Here is a 16684-nt window from a genome sequence, read left to right on the forward strand (position 1 = left end):
ACTATAAAAAATTGTTGAAAGAAATAAAATTTAAACAGATGGAAAAACATCCCATATTCATGAATTGGAAGACTTAATGTTGTTGAGATGGCAATATTCCCCTAATACATCTACAGATTCAAATCAATTCCTATTAAAATCCCAGCTGGCTCCTTTGCAGAGATTGACAAACTGATCTAAAATGCATATAAAAATTCTACGAGCATAGAGTTACAAAGTAATCTTAAAAAGAAGAGGATTGCAAGATTCACACTTCCCTGTTTCAAAACTGACCAGAAAGCTACTGTATAAAGACAATGTTGTACTGGCATAAAGTAGGCAAATAGATCAATGTGCCACCTTATTGTTGTTCTCTTGAGAACCCTGAGTAATACAGATTTTGGTGATGAAAGTGGTTCTGGAGGAAAAGAACCGTTTTCTTTTTTATTGAATTAAAATATACATAAAAGTTTACCATTTTACTATTTTTAGTATATAGTTCAGTGTATTAAATATATTGTGCAGCCATCACCACCATTCATCCCATAACTCTTGTAAATTTGAAACTCCATACCTATTAAACAATAACTCTCCTTTCTCCCCTCCCTCAAGTCCCTTGAAACCACCATTTTTTACTTTCTGTCTTTCTGATTTTGACTACCCCTAAGTACTTCACATAAGTGGAATCATATAGTATTTTTCTATTTGTGACTGGCTTAATTCTTAGCATAATGTCCTCAAGGTTCATTCATGTTGTACTGCATTGCAATTTTCCTTCCTCTTTAAGGCTAGGTAATATTTCATTGTACGTATTTACCACCTTTTGTTTATATATTCATCAGCTGATGGATAATTGTATTGCTTCTATGGTTTACCTATTGTGAATAATGCTATGAACATTGGTGAACAAATACCTGCTCAAGACACTGCTTTCATTTCTTTTGGATATATACTCAGAATTGGAATTGCTGGGTCATATGGTAATTCTGTATTTAATTTTTTGCAACTTCCATAATGTTTTCCACAGTGCCTGTACCATTTACATTCCTATCAATGGTGCACAAAAGTTCCAATTTCTCCAAATCCTTGCCAGCACTTGTTTCCTGGTTTTTTGATAGTAGCCATCCTAATGGATATGAGGTGGTGTCTCATTGTAGCTTTGATAAGCATTTCCCTAATGATTAGTGATGTTGAGCATCTTTTCATGGGCTTATCAGCTATTCACATATCTTCTTTGGAGAAATGTCTATTCAAGTCCTTTTTCCTTTTTTTTTTTTTTTTTTTTTTTGTGGTACGTGGGCCTCTCACTGTTGTGGCCTCTCCCGTTGCAGAGCACAGGCTCCAGACGCGCAGACTCAGCGGCCATGGCTCACGGGCCCAGCTGCTCCGCGGCATGTGGGATCTTCCCGGACCAGGGCATGAACCCGTGTCCCCTGCATCGGCAGGTGGACTCTAAACCACTGCGCCACCAGGGAAGCCCCTTTTTCCATTTTTGAATCAGGTTTTTTGTTGTTGCATTTCAGGGGTTCTCTATATATCCTGGATATTAATCTCTAATCAAATATATTATTTGCAAATACTTTCTCCTATACTCTGGGTTGTCTTTTTCCTCTATGTCTCTCAATGTACAAATTGTTCAATTTTTCATGAAGCCCAATTTGTTTTTTCTTTCATTGTCTATGCTTTTGGTGTTATATCCAAGAAATTATTAAATCCAATGTCATGAAGCTTTTGTCCTATGTTTTCTTCTAAGAGTTTTTATTGTTTTAGGTCTTATATTGAAGTCCTTGATGCATTTTGAGTTAGTTTTTGTATATGGTGTTAGGTAAGGCTTCAACTTCATTCTTTTGCATGTGGGTATCCAGTTTTCTCAGCACCATTTGTTGAAAGACTGTCCTTTTCCCACTGAATGGCAACCTTGTCATAAATCACTTGACTGTATATGCAACAGTTTATTCTTGGGCTCTCTATTCTGTTCTACTGGTCTATATGTCTGTCTTTATGCCAATACCACACTATTTTGATTACTGTAGCTTTGTAGTAGGCTTGGAAATTATGAAGTGTGAATCTCCAGTTTTTTCTAATTTTTGAAGATTATTTTGGTTATTCCAGGTCCCTCAAGATTCCATTTGAATTTTAGGATGAGTTTTCTAGTTCTGCAAAAAATGTCTTTGGGATTTTGATATGAACTGCATTGAATCTGTAGATCAGTTTGGGTAATACTGACATTTAAAAAATATTAAGTCTTCCAATCTATAAACATGGTATGATTTCTATTTACTTATGTCATTTCTTTCAGCAATATTTTGTAGTTTTCGTTGTTCAAGATTTTCACTACCTTGTTTTAGTTAATTCCTACATATTTTATTCTTTTTGGTGCTATTGTAAATGGATTGTTTTTGTAGTTTCCTTTTCAGATTGTTCATTGTTTGTGTACAAAAATGCAATGGATTTTTGTGTGTTGACTTTGTATTCTGCTACTTTGCTGAATTCAGTTATTAGTTCTAACAGCTCTTTTGTGGAGTCTTTAGAATTTTTTACATATGAGATATTTGCAAACAGAAACAATTTTACGTCTTCCTTTCCAATTATTTTAAAAAGAGTTATTTATTATTTATCTATTTAATTTATTTATTTTTGGCTGCATTGGGTCTTGCAGCACATGAGATCTTTGTTGAAGCATGCAGGATCTTTTGTTGTGGTGCTTGGGCTTCTCTCTAGTTGTGGTGTGTGGGTTTTCTCTTCTCTAGTTGTGGTGCTCAGGCTCCAGGGCACGTGTGCTCTGCGGTTGTGGCATGTGGGCTCCAGAGCACATGGGCTCTGTAGTTTGCAGCACACAGGCTCTCTCATTGAGACATGTGAGCTCAGTAGTTGTGGTGCATGGGCTTAGTTGTCCCACGGCATGTGGAATCTTAGTTCCCTGACCAGGGATTGAACCTGTGTCCCCTGTATCGTAAGGCAGATTCTTTACCACTGGACCACGAGGGAAGTCCCTTTCTTTCCAATTTGTATGACTTTTGTATCTTTTTCTTGCCTAATTGCTCTGGCTTAAATTTCCAGTACTATGTTAAATAGAAGTGGTAAAAGTGGTCATCCTTGCCTTGTTTGTGATCTTAGAGGAAAAGTTCTCAGTCTTTTATCATTTGGTATTATGTTTGCTGTGGGTTTTTCATATATGGCTTCTATTATGTGGAAGTGGTTTCCTTCTATTCCTATTTTGTTTAGTGTTTTCATCATGAAAGGGTGTTGAATTTTGTAAAATGCCTGTTCTGCATCAATTGAGATAATCATGTTTTTTTTCTTTTCACTTCATGTTGTTGATATGGATGGTACATTAATTGATTTTCATATGTTGAGCCAAACTTGCATATCAGAAATAAATCCTACTTTGTTATGGTATGTAATTTTTTAAAAATATGATGCTGAATTCTGTTTGTTAGTATTTTGTTGACAATTTGCACATCAATGTTCATACGAAATATTGATCTGTAGTTTTCTTTTCTTGTAGTGTCTTTGCCTGGGTTTGGTATCAGGGTTATGATGGCCTTGTAATATGAATTTGGAAGTGTTCCTTCTTCTTCAATTTTTTGGAAAAGCTTGAGAAGAATTGGTAGTAATTCTTTAAATGTTTGATAGAATTCACCAGTGAAGCGATCAGATACAGAGCTTTAATTTGTTAGGAGATATATATTATTCATTCAATCTCCTTATTAGTTATAAGTCTATTCAGATTATCTATTTTTTTCATGATTTAGTCTTGGGAGGTTTTGTGTTTCTAGGAATTTCATCCAAATTATCCAATTTTTTTGGCATACAATTTTTCACAGTACTCTCTAATCCTTTTTATTTGTGTAAAATTGATAGTAATGTCCCTACTTTTATTTCTGATTTTAGTACTCTGAGTCTTCTCTCTTTTTTTTCTTAATCCATAGAGCTATAAAGTTTTGTCAATTTTGTTGATCTTTTCAAAAAATCAGCTTTTGGTCTCATTGATTATCTCTTGTTCTAGTCTCTATTTTATTTATCTATGCTCTAATCTTTATTATTTCCTTCCTTCTGCTAGCTTTGGACTTTTAGTTTTTCTTTTTTTAGTTCCTTAAGTTGTAAAGTTAGGTTGTTGATTTGAGATCTTTATTATTTTTTAATGTAAGTATTTATAGCTATACATTTCCTACTTAACACTGCTTTTGCTGCGTCCCATAAGTTTTGCTATATTGTGTTTTCATTTTCATTCTTCTGTAAGTATTTTGCAATTTCCTTTGTGATTTCTTCTTTGATCCATTGATTGCTTAAAAGTGTGTTTAATTTCTGGGGAGATCAGCCAAGATGGCAGAGTAGAAAGACGCTGAGCTCACCTCCTCTCACAGGAACATCAAAATGACAACTATTTACAGAACACCTATCAATGAAAAAGACTATAACTTACCAGAAAAGATCTACAACTAAAGATATAAAGATTGAAACACAATGAGGTGGTAGGAGAGGCAGAGCTGCAATATAGTCAAGACCCCTACACTTGGGTGGGCAACTCACAAATGGTAGAATAATTACAATTGCAGAGGTTCTCCCCAAGGAGTGAGAGGTCTCAGTCCTACATTGGGCTCCCCAACCTGAGGGTTCTGCACTGAGATGAGCCCCTAGAATGTTTGTCTTTGAAGTCCAGTGGAGCTTACATTTGGGAGCACAAGAGAGCTGTGGGAAATAAAGACTCCCTTTAAGAGTGGACCTTGGACACTGCAGCCAGCTGTGTCAGGAAGTGGCCCCACCCACCAGTGGTCCAACAACAGCTCTTGGACCTCAGGACATGACTCTGCCTGTCAGTGGGCCAGCACTTGCCCCAGCACCTGCCTTAACACACTGGTTGGTGAGCACCAGCACCAGGATCTCCTGGACCCTGACTCAAACCACCAGTGAATCAGCACTAGACCTAGGGCACCCCAGGATTCTGCAGCTAGCCTCCTCATGACCTGGCCCCACTGAGAAGCAGCCAGCAACCTCTGCACAAGGCAGGGCCTGGCAACCAATCAGACCATGGGCCAGCCAAGCTTAAGAGACTGCTGAGAGTAGTCAGCTCACCACAACAGAAGGAAACAAGCATCCCACATAGGGGGAATCCCTAGCGCCTCTAGTGACCAGAGGCGAGTGTGCTGCTGGGACTCATAGGATGTCTCCTATGAAAGGGCATTTCTCCAAGGTCAGGAAACATAACAACCTACCAGATACTTAGAAATAAAATCAACAAATTAAGCAAAATGAGGCAAAGGAGGAACATGTTCCAAATGAAGGAACAAGATAAAACCCCAGAAGAAAAACTAAATGAAGTGGAGATAGCCAACCTACCCAAGAAAGAGTTCAATGTAATAGTTGTAAAGATGATCATAGAATTCAGGAGAAGAATGGATGAACACAGTGAGAAGTTAGAAGTTTTTACAGAGTTAGAAAATATAAAGAACAGCCAAACAGAAATGAAGACTACAATAACTGTAATGAAAAATACATTAGAAGGAATCAACAGTAAACTAAATGATACAGAAGAATGGATCAATGAGTTGGAAGACAGAGTTGTGGAAATCACTGAGGATGAACAGAAAAAAGAAAAAAAAAGAAATGAGTACAGTTTCAGAACTCTGACAGCATTAAACATACTAACATTCACATTTTAGGGGTCTCAGAAGGAGAAGAGAGAGAGAAAGGTGCAGGGTACATATTTGAAGACATAACAGCTGAAAACTTCCCTACCTGGGAAACGAAACAGATATTCAAGTCCAGGGATCACAGAGAGTCCCAAACAGGATCAACCTAAAGAGGACCACACCAAAAACATTGTAATTAAGTGGCAAAAATTAAAGATAAAGAGGAAATATTAAAAGCAGCAAGGGAAAAACAAGTTATGCACAAGGGAACTCTCATAAGGCTATCAGCTGACTTTTCAGCAGAAACTCTGCATGCCAAAAGGGAGTGGCATGATACATTTAAAGTGATGAAAGGGAAAATCTGCAATCAAGAATACTCAACATGGCCAAGTTCTCATTCAGATTTGATGGAGAAATCAAAAGTTGTACAGACAAACAAAACCTAAAAGAGCTCAGCACCACCAACCAGCTTTGCAAGAAATGTTAAAGGGACTACTCTAAGTGAAAAAGGAAAGGCCACAACTAGAAATGAAAATCATGAAAGGAAAATGCTTATTGGTAAAGGCAAATATATAGTAGAGGTAATAAATCAACCATGTACAAAGCTAGTAGAAGGGTTAAAAGACAAAAGTAGTAAAATCATCTACATCCACAATAAGCAGTTAAGGGATACACAAGAAAATTATATGTACAATATGATGTCAAAATCAGTAATCATGAAGTGAGGAGAGTAAAAATGCAGGGTTGTTAAAATGCATTTGAAATTAAGAGATTATCAACTTAAAATAATCATATATGTATTATATATATTATATATATAAAATTTTGCTATATATAAATTTCACTGTAAACACAAACCAAAAATATATAATAGATACACACAAAAAAGAAAAAGGAATCCAAACATAGCACTAAAGATAGTCATCAAATCACAAGGGAAGAGAAGAAAAGTACAAAAAAGACCTACAAAACAACTCGAAAATAATTAACAAAATGGCATAAATACATATATATCGATAATTACTTTATTTTTATTTATTATTTTTTAAACATCTTTATGGAGTATAATTGCTTTACAATGGTGTGTTAGTTTCTGCTTTATAACATAGTGAATCAGCTATACATATACATATATCCCCATATCTCTTCCCTCTTGTGTCTCCCTCCCTCCCACACTCCCTATCTCACCATTCTAGGTTGTCACAAAGACCAGAGCTAATCTCCCTGAGCTTTGTGGCTGTTTCCCACTAGCTATTGGTTTAACACTTGGTAGTGTATATATGTTGATGCCACTGTCACTTTGTCACAGCTTACTTTTCCCCTCCCCGTGTCCTCAAGTCCATTCTCTAGTAGGTCTGTGTCATTATTCCCGTCCTGCCCCTAGGTTCTTCATTACCATTTTTTTTCATAGATTCCACATATATGTGTTAGCATATGGTATATTTTTTTTCTTTCTGATTTACTTCACTCTGTATGACAGACTCTAGGTCCATCCACCTCACTACAAATAACTCAATTTCATTTCATTTTATGGCTGAATAATATTCCATTGTATATATGTGCCAATTCTTTTTTTTTAACATCTTTATTGGAGTATAATTGCTTTACAATGGTGTGTTAGTTTCTGCTTTACAACAAAATGAATCAGTTATATATATACCTATGTTCCCATATCTCTTCCCTCTTGTGTCTCCTTCCCTCCCACCCTCCCTATCCCACCCCTCCAGGCGGTCACAAAGCACCGAGCTGATCTCCCTGTGCTATGCGGCTGCTTCCCACTAGCTATCTACCTTACGTTTTTTAATGTATATATGTCCATGTCTCTCTCTCGCCCTGTCATAGCTCACCCTTCCCCCCCCCCCATGTCTTCAAGTCCGTTCTCCAGTAGGTCTGTGTCTTTATTCCTGTCTTACCCTTAGGTTCTTCATGACATTTTTTTCCCTTAAATTCCATATATATGTGTTAGCATACGGTATTTCTCTTTCTCTTTCTGACATACTCTATAAGACAAACTCTAGGTCCATCCACTTCATTACAAATAACTCAATTTCGTTTTTTTTATGGCTGAGTAATATTCCTTTGTATATATGTGCCACATCTTCTTTATCCATTCATCCGATGATGGGCACGTAGGTTGTTTCCATCTCCAGGCTATTGTAAATAGAGCTGCAATGAACATTTTGGTACATGACTCTTTTTGAATTTTGGTTTTCTCAGGGTATATGCCCAGTAGTGGGATTGCTGGGTCATATGGTAGTTCTATTTGTAGTTTTTTAAGGAACCTCCATACTGTTCTCCATAGCGGCTCTACCAATTCACATTCGCACCAGCAGTGCAAGAGTGTTCCCTTTTCTCCACACCCTCTCCAGCATCTATTGTTTCTACATTTTTTGATGATGGCCATTCTGACTGGTGTGAGATGATATCTCATTGTAGTTTTCATTTGCATTTCTCTAATGATTAATGATGTTGAGCATTCTTGCATGTGTTTGTTGGCAATCTGTATATCTTCTTTGGAGAAATGTCTATTTAGATCTTCTGCCCATTTTTGGATCGGGTTGTTTGTTTTTTTGTTATTGAGCTGCATTAGCCGCTTGTAAAGTTTGCAGATTAATCCTTTGTCAGTTGCTTCATTTGCAAATATTTTCTCCCATTCTGAGAATTGTCTTTTGGTCTTCTTTATGGTTTCCTTGCTCTGTAAAAGCTTTTAAGTTTCATTAGGTCCCATTTGTTTATTTTTATTTCCATTTCTCTAGGAGGTGGGTCAGAAAGGATCTTGCTGTGATTTATGTCATAGAGTGTTCTGCCTATGTTTTCCTCTAAGAATTTGATAGTTTCTGGCCTTACAATTAGGTCTTTAATCCATTTGGAGCTTATTTTTGTGTATGGTGTTAGGGAGTGATCTAATCTCATACTTTTACATGTACCTGTCCAGTTTTCCCAGCACCACTAACTGAAGAGGCTGTCCTTTCTCCACTGTACATTCCTGCCTCCTTATCAAAGATAAGGTGACCTTATGAGTGTGCGTTTATCTCTGGGATTTCTATCCTGTTCCAATGATCTATCTTTCTGTTTTTGTGCCAGTACCATACTGTTGATTACTGTAGCTTTGTAGTATAGTCTGAAGTCAGGGAGCCTGATTCGTCCAGCTCCGTTTTTCATTCTCAATATTGCTTCAGCTATTTGATGTCTTTTGTATTTCCATACAAATTGTGAAAGTTTCTGTTCTAGTTCTGTGAAAAATGCCAGTGGTAGTTTGATAGGGATTGCATTGAATCTGTAGATTGCTTTGGGTAGTAGAGTCATTTTCACAATGTTGGTTCTTCCAATCCAAGAACATGGTATATCTCTCCATCTATTTCTATCATCTTTAATTTCTTTCATCAGTGTCTTATAATTTTCTGCATACAGGTCTTTTGTCTCCTTAGGTAGGTTTATTCCTTGATATTTCATTCATTTTGTTGCAATGGTAAATGGGAGTGTTTCCTTGATTTCACTTTCAGATTTTTCATCATTAGTGTATAGGAATGCCAGAGATTTCTGTGCATTAATTTTGTATCCTGCTACTTTACCAAATTCATTGATGAGCTCTAGTAGTTTTCTGGTAGCATCTTTAGGATTCTCTATGTATAGTATCATGTCATCTGCAAACAGTGACAGCTTTACTTCTTCTTTTCTGATTTGGATTCTTTTAATTTCCTTTTCTTCTCTGATTGCTGTGGCTAAAACTTTCAAAACTATGTTGAATAAGAGTGGTTGGAGTGGCCAACCTTGTCGTGTTCCTGATCTTAGTGGAAATGCTTTCAGTTTTTCACCATTAAGGACGATGCTGGCTGTGGGTTTGTACTATATGGCCTTTATTATGTTAAGGAAAGTTCCCTCTATGCCTACTTTCTGCAGAGTTTTTACATAAATGGGTGTTGAATTTTGTCGAAAGCTTTCACTGCATCTATTGAGATGATCATATGGTTCTTCTCCTTCAGTTTGTTAATATGGTGTATCACATTGATTGATTTCCATATATTGAAGAATCCTTGCATTCCTGGAATAAACCCCACTTGATCATGGTGTATGATCCTTTTAACGTGCTGTTGGATCCTGTTTGCTAGTATTTTGTTGAGGACTTTTGCATCTATGTTCATCAGTGGTATTGGCCTGTAGTTTTCTTTCTTTGTGACATCCTTGTCTGTTTTGGGTATCAGGGTGATGGTGGCCTCATAGAATGAGTTTGGGAGTGTTCTTCCCTCTGCTATATATTGGAAGAGTTTGAGAAGGATAGGTGTTAGCTCTTCTCTAAATGTTTGATAGAATTTACCTGTGAAGCCATCTGGTCCTGGGCTTCTGTTTGTTGGAAGATTTTTAATCACAGTTTCAATTTCAGTGCTTGTGATTGGTCTGCTCATATTTTCTATTTCTTCCTGATTCAGTCTTGGAAAGTTGTGCATTTCTAAGAATTTGTCCATTTCTTCCAGGTTGTCCATTTTATTGGCATAGAGTTGCTTGTAGTAATCTCTCATGATCTTTTGTATTTCTGCAGTGTCAGTTGTTACTTCTCCTTTTTCATTTCTAATTCTGTTGATTTGTATCTTCTCCCTTTTTTTCTTGATGAGTCTGGCTAATGGTTTATCAATTTTGTTTATCTTCTCAAAGAACCAGCTTTTAGTTTTATTTATGTTTGTCATCATTTCTTTTTCATTTATTTCTCATCTGATCTTTATGATTTCTTTCCTTCTGCTAACTTTATGGTTTTTTTGTTCTTCTTGCTGTCATTGCTTAAGTGCAAGGTTAAATTGTTTATTCGAGATGTTTCCTGTTTCTTAAGGTAGGACTCTATTGCTATAAACTTCCCTCTTAGAACTGCTTTTGCTGCATCCCATAGGTTTTGGGTCATCGTGTCTCCATTGTCATTTGTTTCTAGGTATTTTTTGATTTCCTCTTTGATTTCTTCAGTGATCACCTCGTTAGTAAGTAGTGTATTGTTTAGCCTCCATGTGTTTGTATTTTTTACAGATCTTTTCCTGTAATTGATATCCAGTCTCATAACACTGTGGTCGGAAAAGATACTTGATATGCTTTCAATTTTCTTAAATTTACCAAAGCTTGATTTGTGACCCAAGATATGATCCATCCTGGAGAATGTTCCATGTGCACTTGAGAAAGATGTGTATTCTGTTGTTTTTGGATGGAATGTCCTATAAATATCAATTAAGTCCACCTGGTTTAAGGTATCATTTAAAGCTTGTGTTTTCTTATTTATTTTCATTTTGGATGATCTGTCCATTGGTGAAAGTGGGATGTTAAAGTCCCCTACTATGAATGTGTTACTGTCGATTTCCCCTTTTATGGCTGTTGGTATTTGCCTTTTGTATTGAGGTGCTTCTATGTTGGGTGCATAAATATTTACAATTGTTATATCTTCTTCTTGGATCGATCCCTTGATCATTATGTAGTGTCCTTCTTTATCTCTTCTCATAGTCTTTATTTTAAAGTCCATTTTGTCTGATATGAGAATTGCTACTCCAGCTTTCTTTTTGTTTCCATTTGCATGGAATATCTTTTTCCATCTCCTTACTTTCAGTCTGTATGTGTCTCTAGGTCTGAAGTGGGTCTCTTGTAGACAGAATATATGTGGGTGTTGTTTTTGTATCCATTCAGCCAGTCTGTGTCTTTTGGTGGGAGCATTTAATCCATTTCCAGTTAAGGTAATTATTGATAGGTATGTTCCTATTCCCAATTTCTTAATTCTTTTGGGTTTGTTATTGTAGGTCTTTTTTTTTTCTCTTATGTTTCCTGCATAGAGAAGTTCCTGTAGCATTTGTTGTAAAGCTGGTTTGGTGGTGCTGAATTCTCTTAGCTTTTGCTTATCTGTAAAGCTTTTAATTTCTCCTTCATATTTGAATGAGATCCTTGCTGGGTAAAGTAACCTTGGTTGTAGGTTTTTACCTTTCCTCACTTTAAATATGTCTTGTCAGTCCCATCTGGCTTTCTGAGTTCCTGCTGAAAGATCAGGTGTTAACCTTATGGGGATTCCCTTATATGTTATTTGTTGTTTCTCCTTGCTACTTTTAATATTTTTTCTTTGTATTTAATTTTTGAGAGTTAATATGTGTGTCTTGGCATGTTTCTCCTTGGATTTATCCTGTGTGGGACTCTCTGAGCTTCCTCGACTTGACTGACTATTTGTTTTCCCATATTAGGGAAGTTTTCAACTATAATCTCTTCAAATATTTTCTCAGTCCATTTCTCTTTCTCTTCTTCTTCTGGAACCCCTGTAATTCAAATGTTGGTGCGTTTAATGTTGTCCCAGAGGTGTCTCAGACTGTCCTCAATTCTTTTGAATCCTTTTTGTTTATTCTGCTCTCCAGTAATTTTTTCAACTATTTTATCTTCCAGGCCACTTATGCATTCCTTTGCCTCAGTTATCATGCTATTGATTCTTCTAGAGAATTTTTAATTTCATTTATTGTGATGTTCATCATTGTTTGTTTCCTCTTTAGTTCTTCTAGGTCCTTGTTAAACGTTTCTTGTGTTTTCTTCATTCTATCTCCAAGATTTTGGATCATGTTTACTATCATTACTCTGAATTATTTTTCAGGTAAACTGCCTATTTCCTCTTCATTTGTTTGGTCTGGTGGGTTTTTACCTTGCTCCTTTATCTGCTGTGTGTTTCTCTGTCTTCTCATTTTGCTTAACTTACTGTGTTTGGGGTTTCCTTTTCGCAGGCTGCAAGTTTGTTGTTCCTGTTGTTTTTGGTGTTTGCCCCATTGGCTAAGGTTTGTTCAGTGGGTTGTGTAAGCTTCCTGGTGGAGGGGACTAGTGTCTGTATTCTGGTGGATGAGGTTGGATCTTGTCTTTCTGGTGGGCAGGACCATGTCCGGTGGTGTGTGTTACGTTGTCTGTGATCTTATTTTGATTTTAGACAGCCTCTCTGCTAATGAGTGGGGTTGTGTTCCTGTGTTGCTAGTTGTTAGGCATAGGTTGTCCAGCACTGTAGCTTGCTGGTTGTTAAGTGGAGCTGGGTCTTAGTGTTGAAGTGGAAATCTCTGGGAGAGCTTTTGTCATTTGATATTATGTGGAGCGGGAAGTCTCTGGTCGACCAATGTCCTGAACTCAGCTCTTGCATCTCAGAGGCACAAGCCTGACACCTGGCTTGAGCACCAAGACCCTGTCAGCCACACAGCTCAGAACAAAAGGGAGAAAAAAGAAAGAAGGAAAGAAATGAAATGAAATAAAAAGAAGTAAAGTTATTAAAATAAAAACATTTAAAAGTAATAAAAAGAAAAAAGAAGAGAGCAACCAATCCAAAAAAAAAAACAAATCCACCAATGATAACAAGCTCTAAAAAGTATACTAAAAAAAAAAAAAAAAGAAAACCCAAAAACGGACAGACAGAACCCTAGGACAAATGGTAAAAGCAAAGCTATACAGACAAAATCACACAGAAGCATACACATACTCACTGAGAAAAGGGAAAAAATATATATATCTATATATAAAAAGAAAAGGAAGAGAGCAACCAAATCAATAAAGAAAGCTACTAATGATAATAAAGTCTAAATACTAAACTAAGATAAACATAAAACCAGAAACCAGTCTGTCTCATACAGTAAACCCCAAGTCTACAGTTGCTCCCAAAGTACACCACCTCAATTTTGGAATGATTTGTTGTCTCTTCAGGTATTCCACAGACACAGGGTACATCAAGTTGATTGTGGAGATTTAATCCGCTGCTCCTGAGGCTACTGGGAGAAATTTCCCTCTGTCTTCTTTGTTCGCACAGCTCCTGGGGTTCAGCTTTGGATTTGGCCCTCCCTCTGCATGTAGGTCACTGAGGGCGTCTTTTCTTGCCCAGACAGGACAGGGTTAAAGGAGCAGCTGATTAGGGGGCTCTGGCTCACTCAGGCTGAGGGGGCGGGAGGGGTTCGGAATGCGGGGCGAACCTGCAGTGGCAGAGGCCGGTGTGATGTTGCAACAGTGTGAGGCCTGCCATGTGTTCTCCTGGGGAAGTTGTCCCTGGTTCATGGGACCCTGGCAGTGGTGGGCTGCACAGGCTCTCGGGAGGGGAGGTGTGGATAGTGATCTGTGCTTGCACATGTTTCTTGGTGGCTGCAGCAGCAGCCTTAGCATTTCATGCCCGTTTCTGGTGTCCACGCTGATAGCCGTGGCTCATATCCATCTCTGGAGCTCGTTTAGGTGGTGCTCTGAATCTCCTCTCCTCATGCAACCCGAAACAATGGTCTCTTGTCTCTTAGGCGGGTCCAGACTTTTTCCCAGACTCCCTCCAGGCTAGCTGTGGTGCACTAGCCCCCTTCAGGCTGTGTTCACGCAGCCAACCTCAGTCCTCTCCCTGGGATCTGACCTCCGAAGCCTGAGCCTCAGCTCCCAGCCCCCACCCATCCTGGCAGGTGAGGAGAGAAGCCTCTCGGGCTGGTGAGTGCTGGTCGGCACTGATTATCTGTGTGGGAATCTCTATGCTTTGCCCTCTGCAGCCCTGTTGCTGCACTCTCCTCCATGGCTCCAAAGCTTCCCCCCTGCCCACCTCTGTCTCTGCAAGTGAAGGGGCTTCCTGTGTGTGGAAACTTTTCCTCCTTCACAGCTCCCTCTCCAAGGTGCAGGTCCTGTCCCTATTCTTTTGTCTCTGTTTTTTCTTTTTTCTTTTACCCTACCCAGTACGTGGGGAGTTTCTTGCATTTTGGGAGGTCTGAGTTCTTCTGCCAGTGTTCAGTAGGTGTTCTGTAGGGGTTGTTCCACATGTAGATGTATTTCTGATGTATTTGTGGAGAGGGAGGTGATCTCCACGTCTTAGTCCTCTGCCATCTTGAAGGTCTCTCCCCCAATCTCTGGCTTTTGATTGAAGAGTTTAATCCACTTACAATTTAAAGTAATTACTAGTACTGAGGAACTTATTTCTGTCATTGTGTTATTTGTTTTCTATATGTTCTATAGCTTTTTTCCCCTCATTTCCTGCATTGCTGTCTTCTTTTGTGTTTACTTGATTTTTTTGTAGTGAGAGGTTTAAATTCCTTCTCAATTTCCTTTTGTGTATGTTCCATAGCTATTTTCTTTGTGGTTACCAGGAGAGGTTACACTTAACATCCTGAAGTTACAGTCTTCTAACTTGAATTTATAGCAGCTTAACTTCAATAACACACAAAATTCTGCTTCTTCACAGCACCATCACCATCCCTTTCAGTTGTCACAGAATTACATCTTTATATATTTTGTGCCCCCAAACCTAAACTAATAATTATTTTTAGTGTGTTAGTCTCCTAAACTATGCAAAAAACTAGATTTGGAGTTCCAAACCAAAGTTATGTAATACTATCTTTTACATTAATAACAGTATTTTCCTTTAAATGTAGTAGTCTCTTAAATCATACAGAAAACTAAAAGTATAGTTACAAACCATTGTTATAATAATACTAGTTTTTATAACTGTATGTGTATTTACCTTTACTGATATCTTTTTTTCTCCCTATGGCTTTGAGTTACTGTCTAGTGTCCTTTTGTTTCACCTTGCTGGATTTCCTTGAGCATTTCTTGCAGGGCAGGTTCAATGGTCACAAACTCTCTCACTTTTTGTTTATCTGGGAATGTCTTGATTTCTCCCTCACTTTTGAAGGACAGTTTTGGCAGATATAGGATTCTTTGTTGACAGTTTTTTTTCTTTAAGCACTCTGAATATAATGACTCGCTATCTTCTGACCTCCAAAACTTTTGATGAGAACTTTGCAGATAATATCATTGAATAGCCCTTGTATGTTGATGATTCACTTCTCTCTTGATCCTCTCAGGATTTGCTCTTTTTCTTTGGCTTTTGAAAGTTTGATTTAATGTGCCTCATGGTGGGTCTCTTTGACTTCGTCTTACATGGAGTTTGTTGAGCTTCTTGGATGTTTATATTCATGTCTTCAGCCAAATTTGGGGAGTTTTCAGCCATTATTTCTTCAAATATTCTCTCTGTCTCTTTCTCTCTGTCTCTTTCTCCTGGGGTTCCCACAATATATATGTTGGTGCTTTTGGTGGATGGTGTCCATAAGTATCTTAGGCTCTGTACTCTTCTTCAATCTTTTTTCTTTTGCTCCTCAGCCTTGATAATTTCCCCTGTCATATCTTCAAGTTCACTGATTTTTCTTCTGCCTGCTCAAATATGCCTTTGAGTCCTTCTAGTGTATTTTTCATTTCAGTTATTGTAGTTTCCAGCTTCAGAAATTCTTTGCGGTTTCTCTTCAGGTTTTATATCTCTTTAGTGATATTTTCAGTTTGTTAATATGTCATTTTCTTTATTCACATCTTTAGTTTTTTGACTATTCTTAAGACTGTTATTTTAAATTATTTGTCTTATATATTCCATTAAATCTTTTTCAGGACAGACTGGGTTTAATTACTTTTTTTTCCTTTGAATGGGCCATACTTTTCTGTTTCTTTCTATGCCTTAAGATTTTCTGTTCAACACTGGACATTTGAATCTAATAATGTTGTAGCTCTGGAAATCAGATTCTTTCCCTTCTCCAGGGTTTGCTCTTTTTTGTTATTATTTTTTAAATTGTTGTAGTCTCTCTTTACTGATCAACAGCCTAAGGCATCTTCTTACGTGTTTTCTGACCCTTTCATTGTGCATGCACAGTCACTTTCTAATTTTCCTCATATATGCAGTTGTTTTTGAATAGTCTAGTCTTTAATGTCTGGATCCCAAAGGAGAAAAGCAAAAAATGAAAGGGAAAAAATGGATTCTGGCCCTTTAACTCTTCTGGAAGTCACTTAACCCTTAAGGAGGAGGGGCTTCCAACAATGTGGGGGAGGTGCATCAACAACGGGTTGCTTGCCTTTTTGTCTGCATCTCTGTGCTCTGTAGTGATCAGAGCACAGATCCCCAGTATTTGGGGGTCAGAATTTTATTTGCCCATGCTCGCTTACTCCCACAGGCTGTGTGCAAACTGCCCCAGGACCATGTGCACAGCTGTATGCCATGTGGCCAGTGGTGGGGGATAGGTAGCTGCTACTGTGCTGAGAGCTGAAATTGATGAAGTTGACTGCAATCTACCATTCAGGCCTTCCACTGGACTTTGCAA

At 37.8% G+C, this 16684-nt stretch overlaps 1 long non-coding RNA gene across 1 annotated transcript in view; it reads right to left on the bottom strand.

Annotated features, from left to right (window-relative positions):
* The window catches only part of LOC141278952 (uncharacterized), an 80939-nt gene that overhangs the window by 40882 nt on the left and 23373 nt on the right, over positions 1-16684 (bottom strand). The window contains exon 2 of the long non-coding RNA XR_012332441.1: positions 5719-5778. This is a non-coding gene — a long non-coding RNA (uncharacterized lncRNA). The remainder of the gene's footprint in view (positions 1-5718; positions 5779-16684) is intronic.

Source organism: Tursiops truncatus, chromosome 6 (genome assembly GCF_011762595.2).
Source record: "Tursiops truncatus isolate mTurTru1 chromosome 6, mTurTru1.mat.Y, whole genome shotgun sequence".
Taxonomy (NCBI): domain Eukaryota; kingdom Metazoa; phylum Chordata; class Mammalia; order Artiodactyla; family Delphinidae; genus Tursiops; species Tursiops truncatus.